Source organism: Mesoplodon bidens (genome assembly GCF_964165515.1).
Source record: "Mesoplodon bidens genome assembly, chromosome: 13".
Classification (NCBI taxonomy): domain Eukaryota; kingdom Metazoa; phylum Chordata; class Mammalia; order Artiodactyla; family Ziphiidae; genus Mesoplodon; species Mesoplodon bidens.
Window position 1 is genome coordinate 84,963,967 of NC_138169.1, and position 15,545 is coordinate 84,979,511.

The window sequence follows — 15,545 nt, forward strand, 5'->3', positions numbered from 1 at the left end:
CCCACATAACTTTTCTCTGTGAACAGTTAACAGAGGCCTTCAATCTCCTTCTGATATTCTGCTGGCTGATTTAGGATTGCCTTATTCGACCCACAGGTTTGGTATAAATAAACTGAAAAGATGTGTGTGTAAGTATAAAGTCATAGTGTCACTGTGATGAGCATCACTATTTTCATTATTGTTGTTAAGAAAGAAAACAGGACAATTTACAAAAAGGAAGAGAGTCTCTCCCTTATCTTGTTAATCTGCAGCGATGCTGCAGTGCAAAGAACAGGGTATTTTCCTGAACATTTAAATATTAGGAGATAGTGTTGTTAACAATCTACACAAGGGTTTTGATTTGGTGTCTGTGACAAGCCCCTCTTCCAGCTCAGCAATATTTGACATACACACGTCAGTACATTCTGATACACTCCTGTCGCTATAATTCACCATTTTTAGACAATTGGCTTGTGTCTTTGTGAATATCGTCAATTCTACCTGTCTGATCTAAGGTGAAACTTAGGGAAGTATCAGCTATGTCAGTTCTTCTTGACATGAGCAATGATACTGGCTCGAAGGCAACCACAAAACCATAAGGGATAAGATGTCTCTTCTTCACACAGCGGCATCTTGTAAAATGGATAAAGAAACATGAATATTTTACTCATCACCAGGCGCTTCTACAAAGAGCTCATATCTCATCTCTTTGCAGCAACACTTGATCATTCATGCCTTTTAGGGTCACTGCTGACTAATTTTTGAGTAATTCTATGACTGGTCTCAATGAGGCGTTTACTAGGGAAAACATTTAATAAAATTATATACATATTTGCTGGTCTTGCACCATTCATTGAATTCAAAAAGGAAAAACTACAACTACAACGTTATATTTCCATTAGATAATTATCCACCATCTTTAATAGCCCAGTTCATTCTTCTTGTGGTTTAGTTTCCTGTCTCTTTCCTCCGTGGGCCAGTTGTCAAGATGCTGCTCCCTCAAATGAGTCAGATTTCCTTTGCGATTTGTGTTTGATGGAGTTTTTCTTTGCTCACTTCAAGCTCATTGTACACATGAAAGGACATGCCTGCAGAGAGGCTGTGAGCATTCAGTGGCTCTACTTGCAGGGATTTAGTTGGTGCAAATAAACCTCAGAAGGTCTACTTGAACCTGATAAATTAATAGTATGACACTTGCTTTGGAGAGTAAAGCACTTAAGAAAATAAATCATCTCATGGTAATATAGAAAAAAGCACAGCTTTAATTCATTTATCATAAATTACTAATTGGCAGCACAATTCAATGAATAAAAATGATCACTTTTAAACGAAAGTTTAAAAGTTGAATATGTTCAAGCACATTTGACTATTACATATTTTTAAATGTTATATGCATATACAGAATATAAATCATTTTTACATAATATATGCCAGGAGCTTTACTTTATTCATTTTTAGGTACCAGCAGCTAAGATGTTTTCATACATGCTTCTCAGACTCCCCTTGGCTCCATTGCTCCCCAAATGCACCCCTTTTTCTAGAGGCAGTCGCCACCTTCTGAAGACACGTCACAAGTTGACTTGACTTTTGCCAACCAAGTAGGAATCTTTCCGTCCCCCAATCAAGTCCAGGGGGCAAGAAGGACACTCGTATCTGTGAGGGGAACTCAAAACAGATTTCACTAAATCTATCATGAATGTGCAGGAACGTCTGGAAAATGGAATGTTTGCCTCTACATCTTAATGGTTTGTCAGTGCTTTCTGCAAGATTTAATATCAAGCCTACTTGTATAGGTTCAAGAGTGATAGTACACAGGCCAGAAAAATTAAGGCTAACTTTCCTTCCCTTCTTTTAACTCTAATAGATGTTGCAGAAGAAGAGGATCAGCTTTGCAGTATTTAATTAGGATTCACGCTAATTGCTTGTATTGAGCCCTTTGAGCTTTGACTTCAGAATACCTTAAAAAAACTCTCTCTGCCTATTTGAGTAATATGAAGTTTCTTACAGGTATTCATTTAACAAATGCACGTAGGAAAGAATGAGGTTGCAAGTAAATATATGAAATCAATGTCATGGAGGAATTAATGGGATTTATTATTCCACCGGAAATTTTTATTGAAATATAGTTGATTTACAATGTTGTGTTAATTTCTGCTGTACAGCAAAGTGATTCAGTTATACATATTGTTTATATATATATATATATATATATATATATAATTTTTAATATTCTTTTCCATGATGGTTTATCCCAGGCTATTGAATATAGTTCCCTGTGCTATATAGTAGGACCCTATTGTTTATCCTTTCTATATATACTAGTTTGCATCTGCTAACCCCAAATTCCCACTCATCCCTCCCCCCCCAACTCCTCTCCTTTGGCAAGCACAAGTCTGTTCTCTATGTCTTCCACGGGAATTTTTTGATATATATATTGGAGGATTGATTTTTAGCTCCTGGCTTATGAAAGCTTTAACATAAAAGAACATGGAGACATGGTGTTGATTCTTTCACAAGGTAAATATGGCAGGTAAATAAGTCTATGAATCACCCTGGAAACCTTGTAAAAAGAGACTTCATTTTCCTTTGTTTTAAATATCTTAGCTGACTTGCAGTTCATTTTCAGAAAGCATGTAAAAACTTCTGAATTGTATACTCCTATCAAGTACAATTTTGAAATACAGGCCAATTAACTGCAAGCTTCTACTGCAACTTGATATTAAGAGGTTAGGAGGAAAAGGAAGGTTAGAGAAGGATTCATTGGAATTAGGATATTTTCCCAAAATGTCATATCTCCTTTTCCCTAAGAGAAAGGCATCACCTTTTGCAAATAGTTGTTAAGTTACATGGTCCTTAACAGTTAGTGTCTATATGAAAAGAAAAGGAAGATTAAAAGTTGGTTAGTACCTGAAATCCACTAATTCTATATTAAAGGGCTTGTAATCTTTCCCCAGGCACTTTGCAATCAGTAGTGCTGTGAATACTACTGTTGTTAGTGGCACTACTGTTATTATTATCATTACTTCCTTTTGTTAGACAGCAAATCAATGTTATGACATAGAATTTTAAACCCTAAAACTCTAAAAATGTGCTTAATTGTTCATCGTGTTGAATTCATTGTCCAAAGGAGATATAGTATGTCCTTAAAACAGCAATGGTAAAAAACAAAAAAATAAAGAACGAGAGAAAATGTGTTTGGTAACAGGGTGCATTCACAGGCTCTTTTATACTCCTGATGAGTGCAAGATAAAATTTGCAGTTGTGTTTACTGAACTTCAGGTCCCTGGGATGGGGAAAAGGTGCCTTAGAGGAGCAGAATCCCGCAGAGGGAGGAAGCCTTCAGGCAATCGTGACTCACGAAATTGGCTGTGGTGGGAAGGAGAAATTACCAAGGCTTGTGATGACAAAAGTGAATGCTGATACAAGGAAATCTAGATAGCCACTGAGTCCAAAAATTAAGTCTACAAGAGCTTCATTAGTTCTTAATAAGACGTGACAGAACGGAACATTATCCATGTACATTAATGAAGTAAAGTTTGAGAGTTGAATAAAGGTGATAAAATGTGTGCAGATGCTGGAAACAACTGGAAATGTTTACTTTGGAGACTCTGAGGGAAAGCATTATCAAAAAGGATTCTGAAATATTTGGAGTAACACAAGTCAAGGTTGATACATTTGTCAACTGATTCAGAGAATAACTTTATTATAAGGCTGCTGAACAGTTTAAAATTGTTGAAAATCCTCTTTCATAGAGTTTGCAAGGATATGGAACTTTTCTACCTATAATATATGGAGTATGAAATTTTCTAAAGTTGAGTGTTTGCATTTTAATTGAGCAAATGCCTATTTACTACTATTGAACCAAATATGGAGACAATGTGAGTTATAGGTTTCATACTGATACAGTGATACTCTGTACTCCATGTATTTATTTATTTATTTTACTTATTTAATTTATTTTATTTTTTGGCTGTGTTGGTTCTTCGTTGTTGCCTGGGCTTTCTCTAGTTGTGGCCAGCGGGAGCTACTCTTAGTTGTGGTGTGTGAGCTTCTCATTGTGGTGGCTTCTCTTCTTACGGAGCACGGGCTCTAGGCACGCGGGCTTCAGTAGTTGTGGCTCGTGGGCTTAGTAGTTGTAGCTTGTGGGCTCTAGAGCGCAGGCTCAGTAGTTGTGGCACACGGGTCCAGCCGCTCCGCAGCATGTGGGATCTTCCCAGACCAGGGCTCAAACCCGTGTCCCCTGCATTGTCAGGCGGATTCTTAACCACCACGCCACCAGTGAAGCCCCATGTACTCCCTTTATTTTTATGTCGTTTGCACTGTGTTCCCTGTGTTTTGTGTCTGCTCTCTCTAGTGAACCGCTCTTCCCAAAGTGAGAGCCCACACGTGTTGTTCTGTTACCTCTAGCCCTTTCTTTTGTTAACACACGGTGGGCGTGAGTGAATGTTTCATAGATAAAAGACGGAAAAAATACTTCTAAAAATCCACTAATATTGATAGCTATACATACCGCACACGTGTATTTTTGACTGTGCGCCATGCGGTAGATCCTGCTTTGGGGAGCAGTAGCCTGTTAACGGCAAGTGTGATTCGATAAACAGAAAAGAGTTTGGGGAGGGAGACCCTGCCTGCCAGACCTTGCCCTCCGACTCCTCACGTGGCCTCCTCTGATCCCATACACAGACTACCGACCTCTAGTCAAACTGGATTATAGTTTGTCATTGCCGGGGCTCTTGTGGCCTCTTTATAGGTGAATATTTTTTCCCAGTTAACGTTGTCAAGCTATTTTCCCTCCTTTAGCTGAGAACTACATGCTCCTTGGATATCAACCTTCTCTGGGAAGCCACAACTGCATGCCATGCACCTGGGCCAGGTTCCCTTCCAAAATGTTTCTGCAGTTTTCTGTGCCTACACTGTTGGTCTCATTTATCGTACTGAATGTAATTTGTTGTTTATGAATTTATGTTTCCCCATAGCCTGTAAGCTCTTTGATTGCATATTATATTTTGTGCTGAAGTATATTTCCAGAATGATATGCAGTGCCCGACACCAAGGGATTGACCCTCTTCAAGGCTGATGCCCCTCTCCCACTTCAGAGACCAAGGAAGGCAGACACTCTCCCTTCCAGCCCATCATCCAGCAAGGGTGTGGGTCTGTGACTCAGTCCTATATGAAGGGCTCTAAAGTGGCCTCAGGGGAAATGTTTTCTTATTCATCAGAAGTATCAAAAGGAAGAAAACACCCCTCTCTTCTTTATCGGGTGTCATCCTGTCTGCCCTGGATGGCTGCATCCCTCTTGCAGCCAGACCAGAGACTGATGGGCTTAATGTAGCAGAGACACAAAGACAAACAAAAACAAAAAACAAAAACCCCTGAGTCCCTAACAAGATTGCTCAACTGGTGCCCTGACTCTGATACCACTCTGTTTCAGGACCATGGAAAACGTGAGATAATAACTTCAGTATTGACTAAGCCCCTAACAGACCCAGGGCGGCAGCCTTCAGGACTGATCACAGGACCCAGAGCCCAGCTCAGCGCCATCCTCGGCCTGGGAGGACAGAGCGTCAGACACACTGGCCCAAGCTAATGGGCTGAGGACAACACGCCCTGACTTGGCCAGGGTATAAACATCCATCCACCACGCAAGGCTCCATCAGAACTGCTCCTGAAGCCGCAGGCGCTTGTCAAGCACCCACACTTTGTTGAAGCCTAGTGAACCCCAATGATTTACTACACCCAGAATGAGGCAGCCCGTCATCGAGCTGGGGTGAGAGTGTGGCCTGAGGCAAAGTTGAATACATGAAACTCAGAATGTTTATCATTTAATGTTTATACCATGGCTTTGCTTCTAACACCTCAAGTGTAAGTTATATAAATTGATATTATAGTGTTCAGAGTTTGATGTTAATACACTAAATCTTATGGGGCTATAAAAGATACTCATGATGAAAAATAATAACAGGCAACACCTAAATCTATATGTAGGCAATATTCTAAATCCATCACATTTATTTATGCCTCTGAGTATATATTATTATTGTGATTTTTCTTCTCATTTATAGATGTGGAAACTGAGTTACAGAGAGGTTAAGTAACTTGAGCAAGGTCACACAGCTAGTAATAGGCCAAGTGATGGTTCAAATCCAGATCATCTGGATCTAGAGCATATATAGATTAACTGCTCTGCCATCTCTCCTCAAAAATCCAAACAATACAAGAACAGCATATGATTGAATAGCCTAAGGAATATTCTAGACAAATGAGTGTCTAAAATGCTCCATTTCTGGGCATCTGTAAGTGGTCAAGTGCCATATGGTTGTTTGGTTATCTGATGCTGATTATATAAGTCAGAACTGTGCATAATTATGATGAGAAATGCAATGCACAGTACCAAAGGAAACTCCTTATGTTTATGAAAGGGGCTTTGTAACTTCAGTGTGTTAGTAAAGCATCTTCTACTGACATCATTACACAGAGAAGAGAGCTGCCTCTGATAAAACATTCCTGAGCAGGTGCCCGGCTCTGTGCCTGACAGAGTTGGAACTTGCCATATTTGCTGTCACGCCAACGTTGTCTCAGTATTGATTTCTGAAAATGCACTTTTGAGTTTGGAGTTAGGATTCCAAAAGAATACTGAAGGCACTGATGGGTAAACTATCCTTATTTAGAAAATATGTTGAAAATGGCTGGAAGCGTTCACCTGTCAAAGCCCAGGGCTGGTTTTCCAGCAGTACCATGGGGAGTAGCCCAGGCTGGGACTGGACTTGCCCTTGACCCGGTGACTTGTTAGCATGGGGTCTCTGCCACTTGAGCCTCAAACTCTGAATCTGAATGATGATATAATCCCAATTTTTTTTTTTTACAATCTTAGGCTATGTAAAGAGTAAACTATAAAAATGCAGTCAAACTGCCATGAATTTGAATAATGCTTTAGTCTTTTAAATATGCATTCACATTTCTTTTTATGGCTGAGTAATATTCCATTGTATATATGTGCCACATCTTCTTTATCCATTCATCTGATGATGGACACTTAGGTTGCTTCCATCTCCTGGCTATTGTAAATAGAGCCGCAATGAACATTTTGGGATGGACCTAGAGTCTGTCATACAGGGTGAAGTAAGTCAGAAAGAGAAAGACAAATACCATATGCTAACACATATATATGGAATCTAAGAAAAAATAATGTCATGAAGAACCTAGGGGTAGAGATGGGAATAAAGACACAGACCTACTAGAGCATGGACTTGAGCACATGGGGAGGGGGAAGGGTAAGCTGGGACGAAGTGAGAGAGTGGCATGGACATATATACACTACCAAACGTAAAATAGATAGCTAGTGGGAAGCAGCCGCATAGCACAGGGAGATCAGCTCGGTGCTTTGTGACCACCTAGAGGGGTGGGATAGGGAGGGTGGGAGGGAGGGAGATGCAAGAGGGAAGAGATATGGGGACATATGTATATGTATAACTGATTCACTTTGTTATAAAGCAGAAACTAACACACCATCGTAAAGCAATTATGCTCAAATAAAGATGTAAAAAATATATATATATGCATTCACAGCCACTGTTTATTCATTTATTGGAGACGCACTCAACTGAATGCCTTGCTGCTGCTATGGATTATTTGAAACTCAACAGCAGTGGCCAAGACAGACAAAATTCTCACCCCTCAAGGGGCTTACATTCTAGCAGGAGTCAGCCAGCAGAGAGCCATCTGAGGAACTGTGGACAATGCAATCCAGCTGGGATCCGGGCCTGAAAGGCTACGAGTTGGTGCCTTGCATGGGGCGGGGGAAGAGACTCCTTCAGTCCCTACCATCAGGGACTGTTGAAGGCAGTATCTGAGTTGAGATGTGGAGGATGAAAAAGAATGTCAGGGGCTTCCCTGGTGGCGCAGTGGTTGAGAATCTGCCTGCTAATGCAGGGGACACGGGTTCGAGCCCTGGTCTGGGAGGATCCCACAGGCCGCAGAGCAACTAGGCCCGTGAGCCACAACTACTGAGCCTGCGCGTCTGGAGCCTGTGCTCCGCAACAAGAGAGGCCGCCATAGTGAGAGGCCCGCGCACCGAGATGAAGAGTGGCCCCCGCTCACCGCAACTAGAGAAAGCCCTCGCACAGAAATGAAGACCCAACACAGCAAAAATAAATTAATTAATTAATAAACTCCTACCTCCAACATCTTCTTAAAAAAAAAAAAAAGAAAGAAAAAGAATGTCAGGCAGAAGGAGAGGCAAGTGTAAAGCCTGGTCACAGCAACAGGTCTGAGAAGGTCAGCGGGGGAAGGTGCCAGCTCCAGCCAGGATGAGCAATGGGAGGACGGGGGTGTGGGGGCAGAAACTACATTGAAGGGGCTGGAAAGGAACCAGATTACATAGGTTGCTAGTGAGGGCATCAGATTTTATTCCAAGTAAAATCACAAGACATTAAAGAGTCTTAATCAGGAGAGTGAAATGAACTGATTCAAAATTGAAAGCATCATTTTAGCATCGCATTTTCATAATTTTTATTCTAATCATAACTGCAAGAGGAAATTCATTGCTGCCTCTATTTGGAACACCAGGAAACTGAGGCTCAGAGAGGGTTGTGTCTTGTCCATGAAATTCAAAGAGTCAGAGAAGGAGACAGGACTGAGTCTGAGACCTTCTCATCCGGGGTTTCTTGCTACTTTCTCTCCACCCCGGTTGCCTCCTTCACGTCTGCCTATAACCCAGTTATGTGCAACAAAATCAAACGTCAAATAGGAACATTTTCTTTAAATGTCCACAAACCTAAGATTATTTCAGATTATATTTGTGGTATTAGGTTGAGCTGATGAGAAATGAAAGCATGGCCAAAAAGGCGCTTAAAGTACTCTACAGTAAGAATAATGACATGGTTTGAAATAAAAAGATTTAATCAAATTGACTGAAATAAATTGCCTGTGGCCAGGCTAACAAGGCTATATTTCAACATTCTACTCTAACTTGTTTCTTTCCATTTCTTTTCACAGATATGAAATAATCTGTCTGGAGCTCCCTCTACCACAACCTGCAGCCTCCTTCCTGCACCCACTTCTGCTCAAGGTTGGCCATCCCCACTGCAGCAGTCACTCCACACCTCATCCTCTCCTATTCTTCATATTACATCCAGCACCTACCGTGCTCCCTATCACAGAGAAAAAAATGCAGTAAACATTTTTATAATTAATGTCATTGCTCTACAGGCATCAAAAACACAAGAATATAAGCAGTTAACCTAGTGAGACAGAGGTAGAACTTGCTAGAGTATTGTCCAGAAAAAAAGAAACAGATGAGGAAATAAAAAGTAGAGAAGACTATCATAACTCTTAAGAACTAAGATTTTTAAGAATTTAATGACTCTTATGATTAAGAAAGAAAGAAGCCTTTATTTCCAGCGGTATGGATATCCAGATATACCTTGACCATCCTTTGGCTAAAAACAACCAAAACTGTGGAATAAAATAGAAACATTTATTTACATACCCTTCACTTTCTGTCAAGAATTTAAGGAATAGTCAGAACCCCTAAACAAAGTGAGAGCACAACTCCACAGAGGGAGACACAGCATGGAAACCAAGCTTTCCCTTGAGGACACTTCACAGAACAGATACATTTACACTTTAGGTCTGGCAGCCTGTGGGTTGTGGAGTCAGGGGACAAGCCAAGTTTTGCTCAGGGTGGGGCTATGACAGAAGACGTCCCTGCAATTAAACCCAAGGTCTGAAGGGGACAGTCTTGATTGTGAGGAGACTAAGAACAATGATCCCTCTTGAACCTTGGCACAGAGTGGAGAGCTGAAAACCAAAGACTCAAAAAGAATTAGAAGACCCAGACGGTCCCATAATCACTGTCAGATCTTTATCAGAGATTTTCCTCCAAAAAATCACCAGTCCAGAGAGATCACCTAAAGTTCTATCAAATATTCAAGGATCAAATGCCTCTTGCATAGAACATTTCAATCATAGAAAAAGACTCCACAGATGTGGTTGGCGCGAGCTTATAATACTGACCCTGACAGGCTCAACACAAGAAAGAAAATGGCAAGCCAGCCTCGCTTGTGAACATTGATACAAAACCTGAAGTGATATTACAAACCAAGTCCAACAATGTATGAAAAGGATAAAACAGCAGGAGTTTTAATAGAAAAATTAATAGTCAAAATCAATTGAATTCTATCACATGAATATATAAAAGGAGTTAATTCCATGATCATCTTATTAGATGCAGAAAAATTATTTGAGAAAACTTAACAGCCATTCATAAGGAAACTGGAAAAGAAAAAGTGACTCTCAAGGTAATAATCCTCCAACAGAAATATATAGCAATTTTCATGCTTAATGTTTAAATGATTATGATCAGGAACAAGTCAAGAATTTCCTCCTAATAGCAGTTCTATTCTGCTTTGTCCTGAAGGATATTGCCAGTGCAGTGAGGTAAGAAAAAAAGATAAAAACATAAATATTTGAAAGAAAAATAAAAAGTATCACTATTTACATATAGAGAGATTATTAGAATTAATGAGTGAAGCTATAAATTGGAATCAAAACCACTATGTAAAATCTGTACATAAGTAAAAGTTAAGAAAACGTAATAAAAAGGAGATCAATTGCAATAAACATCAAAATTATGGGCTTCCCTGGTGGCGCAGTGGTTGAGAGTATGCCTGCCGATGCAGGAGACACTGGTTCGTGCCCCAGTCCAGGAAGATCCCACATGCCACGGAGCGGCTAGGCCCATGAGCCATGGCCACTGAGCCTGTGCGTCCGGAGCCTGTGCTCCGCAACGGGAGAGGCCACAACAGTGAGAGGCCGGCGTACCGCAAAAAAAAAAAAAGAAAAAGATAAAAGAAAAAGAAAGTCTTAGGAAAAGCTTAAGGAATGTCTGTGCTTTTCAAGGCAGTATTTTAACCATCCTGGATTATGCTGTTTATATTGAAAAGCTTGACTGGGACCAGAGGCCCCCAGTGGGCCTCTAAGAGCTTGCCCCCAACCTATTCACTAAGGTCAGCCAGCCAGCCAGCTAGCCAGGCTTTGTTTCACCCCAGCAGTTGTGATTGTCAGGGAAAGAACACTCAATTTAGAATTAGAATACCTGGAATTCAAGGCATGCTCTCTTGCTTATGAGCTTAGAAAATTACCCAGAATTTCCATTTCGTACTTGTAAGTCAGGGATAAAAATATCTACCTGTAAATCGGGGATAAAAATATCTACCTGACAAGGCTTCCTAAGACTTAAGTGACACATTTTACCAGAGTGCCCGCTGAAATTGAAAAGCTATACAGGAAATATGAGGCATTAGCAGGGCAAGGTGGTAGCCGGGATAAGTGGAAGGGAAAAATGGAAAGGTATTACCTTTGACCTATACAGTGGTCAAGAAGCTGTTAAAACAATGAAAACAAAAGCTGAAGTTTCAAACATGGGCACACCAAGAAATTGTAGCCATGCTCAATTACAGGTATGTAGGATTTGCAAGGGCGTTACAATGGGTAAGAAAATCCAGGTTCCAACTGCCAACTCCACAAAAGAGAGAGAGCAGGCAGACTCAGAGTTATCCTGAGAAAAATAACAAAGTGGAAACCCCAGTTTGCCAAGCCCAATTCAGTTGTTTTGTACAGCAACTGAGTAGTGATTTAGGTTGGAGATTATTTCAAAGACAATCTCCAGAGAGAATAATGATACTGCTGATTTGGATCCACACAAAACGTACATTTTTAAAAATTATAAATAATTTAAAATCTCTGGATTTCACAACAGCAGAGAGAACTGGCCCAGTGCAATAGCTATTTACAATGTAAGTGGCAAGGCCCCTTTTCTGTATTCAGAGGGAGCAAAACAAGGCAAACAGCCGTCGTTGTGATTACTAATGTATGTGCACGACGTGCCTAGATTTTGATGGGAAACAAAATGACAACCTCTCTAGTTGTTCAAGTGATGAGAAGGACATAAACTTAATTGAAATTTTTATTGCCATGATTGTGTGTTTATATGAAAGAGATTCTGTGTACATTTTATCCATTTCCCCCAATATTAACATTTTGTAAAAAAAACAAACAAACTAGAATACTGTCATAACCAAGAAATTTACATTGACAAAATTTACCACTCCTATTCAGATTTCCCCAGCTTTACTTGTACTGTGTGTGTGCTTAGTTCTATTCAATTTTAGCATCTGTGTACGTTCCTGTATCCACTATCACAATCAAGATACAAAATATTCCATCACTCCAAAGATCTCTCCTGTTACTTTTTTTTATAACCACACCTACCGCCCACCCTCAGTCTAATCCCTGGCAACCGTTAATTTTATCACCATGTCTCAAATTTTGTCATTTCAAAAATGTTATTTAAATGGAATTACAGTGTGCAACTTTTGGGACTGAATTTTTTTCACACAGCGTGATTACATGGAGATTCATCCAAGTTGGGTTTGTTGTTTTTTTTTTTGGTAATAGCCATTTTAAGGGTGTGAGGTGATACCTTGTGATTTTGATTTGCATTTCCCTGATTATTAGTGATGTTGATCACCTTTTCACATACTGTTGGCCATCTGTCTGTCTTCTTTGGGGAAATGTCTATTCAGATGTTCTGCCCATTTTTTAATTGGATGGTTTGTCTTTTTGCTATTGAGTTTTATGAGTTCCTTATATGTTTTGGCTATTAATCCCTTAACAGATAAATGATTTGCAAATATTTTCTCCCAATTGATAGGTTGCCTTTCATTTTGCTGATGGTTTACTTGTGGTATTGTTTTTAATTTTGATTTTCACATGTTCTTGCTAATATATAGAAATGTGATTGATTTTTGTCTCCTGGTCTTATATCCTAAAACTTTGATGAACTCTCTTATTAGTTCTAGGGTTTCATTTTTTGTAGAGTCCTTGGAATTTTCTACATAGACAATCATGTCCTATGTAAATAGAGATTTGTCTCTTTCAAGTAATTGGTTATGTGAAAGAAGATGGAATAGGAAAAAGTGGAAAACTTTTATATTGGGTAAAGCCTGATGAGATGACAGAATAAGAAAAAAATCAATTCTCAAGAATAGCTATTCTGTGAAATTCTAGAATTTTTAGATGCCTAAAATTCACGAGACAGAGGAGAAATTTTATCACTTTTAATATCACAAAGTATCTCTAAGTGATGTAAGAAAAAACCTAGGGTCTAACTCTTGCTGTACATAAAGCCATATACTACTGATGATAATAACTATTTTAATTATTTCCAATTATTTAGCATCTAGTATATGCCAAGAGCACATAAGCACAACTTAACCAATTTTCATTAAAGATCAGATCATACTTGCTGTCTCTAATCCTTATTTTTTTCTTTTTTTAAGTTGAAGTATAGTTGATTTACAATATTGTGTTAGTTTCAGGTGTACAGCAAAGTGATGTATATATTCCTTTTCAGATTCTTTTCCATCAAAGGTTATCACAAGATGTTGAATCTAGTTCCCCATGTTATACAGTAAGTCCTTGTTGTTTATCAGTCCTTACTTTTCTAATCCTCACTTTTCTCCTTATTGGGATCTACCTTTCACCCTTGTCACACCATTGTGATAACTCTGGTAGCAGTTAGCACTGATGTCCGTGTTATAAAATTCAAGGACCATTTTTCTCTTGTGGAGCCCCTCTGCTGCCTTTGCCATTGATGTCTTTCTGAAATGTTCTTACTTCCTTGGTCCCTGGTCTCCTCCTAGATGGTGTCTACACCTTGGTCTCCTGTGCAGGTACTTTGAAGGTTCTCGCTCCTTTGCTGGTGGTGGTCTTAAGTGCCCTGCTCTTGCTCCACTGCCTCTCTCTGTATTCCAGAGTCCTGGGTGATCCCATTTTAGTCTCACAGTTTCATCCCGTTTGCTGGTGTAGCCTGTGATGTGATCAAGTTCTGTCTCCTCCAACTACCATTGGTTCAAAATGCAATCCCCTCCTTGCGTCTAATCATGTACCCTCTTCTAAGCTGAAACCTGAAAGCAGTTGAATATCACCCTCAGGATTAATCGTAGAGGCTTTATGACAACCATTTATTTTTCCTTTTTTTTTTTTTTTTTGGCGGTACGCGGGCCTCTCACTGCTGTGGCCTCTCCCGTTGTGGAGCACAGGATCCGGACACGCAGGCTCAGTGGCCATGGCTCATGGGCCCAGCCACTCTGTGGCATGTGGGATCTTCCCGGACCAGGGCACGAACCCACGTCCCCTGCATTGGCAGGCAGACTCTCAACCACTGCGCCACCAGGGAAGCCCATATTTTTCCTTATTTTTCTTACGTCCAAGTTCTGGCCCATGTTCTAGCCACAGCTGGGCCTGACTTCCAGGAGAGAAGTCTGACTTCCAGGAGAACAGGATTGATGCTAATGAAAAATGCATTGTTGAGAAGCAGAAATACCTTGAAGAGAAAATTACTTTGTTTCCCAATGTGGACAAAATAAGCTTAATGGTCTCTGAGAACACCAAATAAAGAGGGTAATAATTGCTTCATCTTGTTGAGGGTAGTGAGCTCTGAAATTGTATAAAATAAAACTGAGGAATCAGCTTGTTTTACCATCATCCTCATGCTGAAAATTAGCAAAAGTATACTGACAAAGGAATGGAGCTCTCATAACCCATGAAAGTCAGCCTATTCATTTCATACATAAATATTCTTTGTACCTTCACTGAATAATAATAATAATATTTTTAAAAATTAAACGAATTCTAACATATCTGTGAACTACCTAACATATAACATTGAACAATTAATTATAGCATGACTAGGAGAATGTACAGATTTACAATCATATGAGCAAATAAAAATGAGAAAAAAATTTTTGTAAATGTTGCCTTAACAACTGCCGTTATATCCACAGCAATGAATAGATTTCATTATCGTGAATGGGGGATAAATTATTTGAAATATTACATTTCAATTGTGGGTCTGCTTGAAAACAAATCAATATACTATTGACACTGACAAAGAAAAAATGATTTATAACACTTGAGATAGTACCTTTGAAACTTTAACATCAGTACTTAACATACTTAGCAAATAGTGCAAGTAAAAACTGGAAGAAATGACAAGCAATTTCCACTCCCCAACCCCCCCAAAAAGCAAATCTCTATAGGGCAACAAGAAAAATTGGTCAGCTCATCATGATAGGCTTAATATTTCATTGACTGTTCATGTTCTTTTCTTAAGCAATAGAAGTTCAGATTGTATTATTTTCATTTGTTTTATACCCTAGTCTTTCAAACAAGCTTAAAAGCACTTTCTGGGAAGGGAGTATGTCTTCTCTTTCTTTTTATAGCCCAACCATATTCACTACAATAATATCTAGTACAATGCTTCAGGCATTGAATATCTCACTCCCTAGTAAAAACTGAAATTAGACTTTGCTTTGTATTTTGTGAGTTTGATACCCAAAAAATCCTCTTGAGCTTAGCTCAAATAAGCCCTTAAAAATTTTAATGAGAACAAATTAGTTTTACAAATGCACATACAGATTGAACGTAAAATCATCTGTCTCTGGGGACATCATTTCCAAAGACACATAATTAATTATAGCCATGAAATACAATATATATAATGC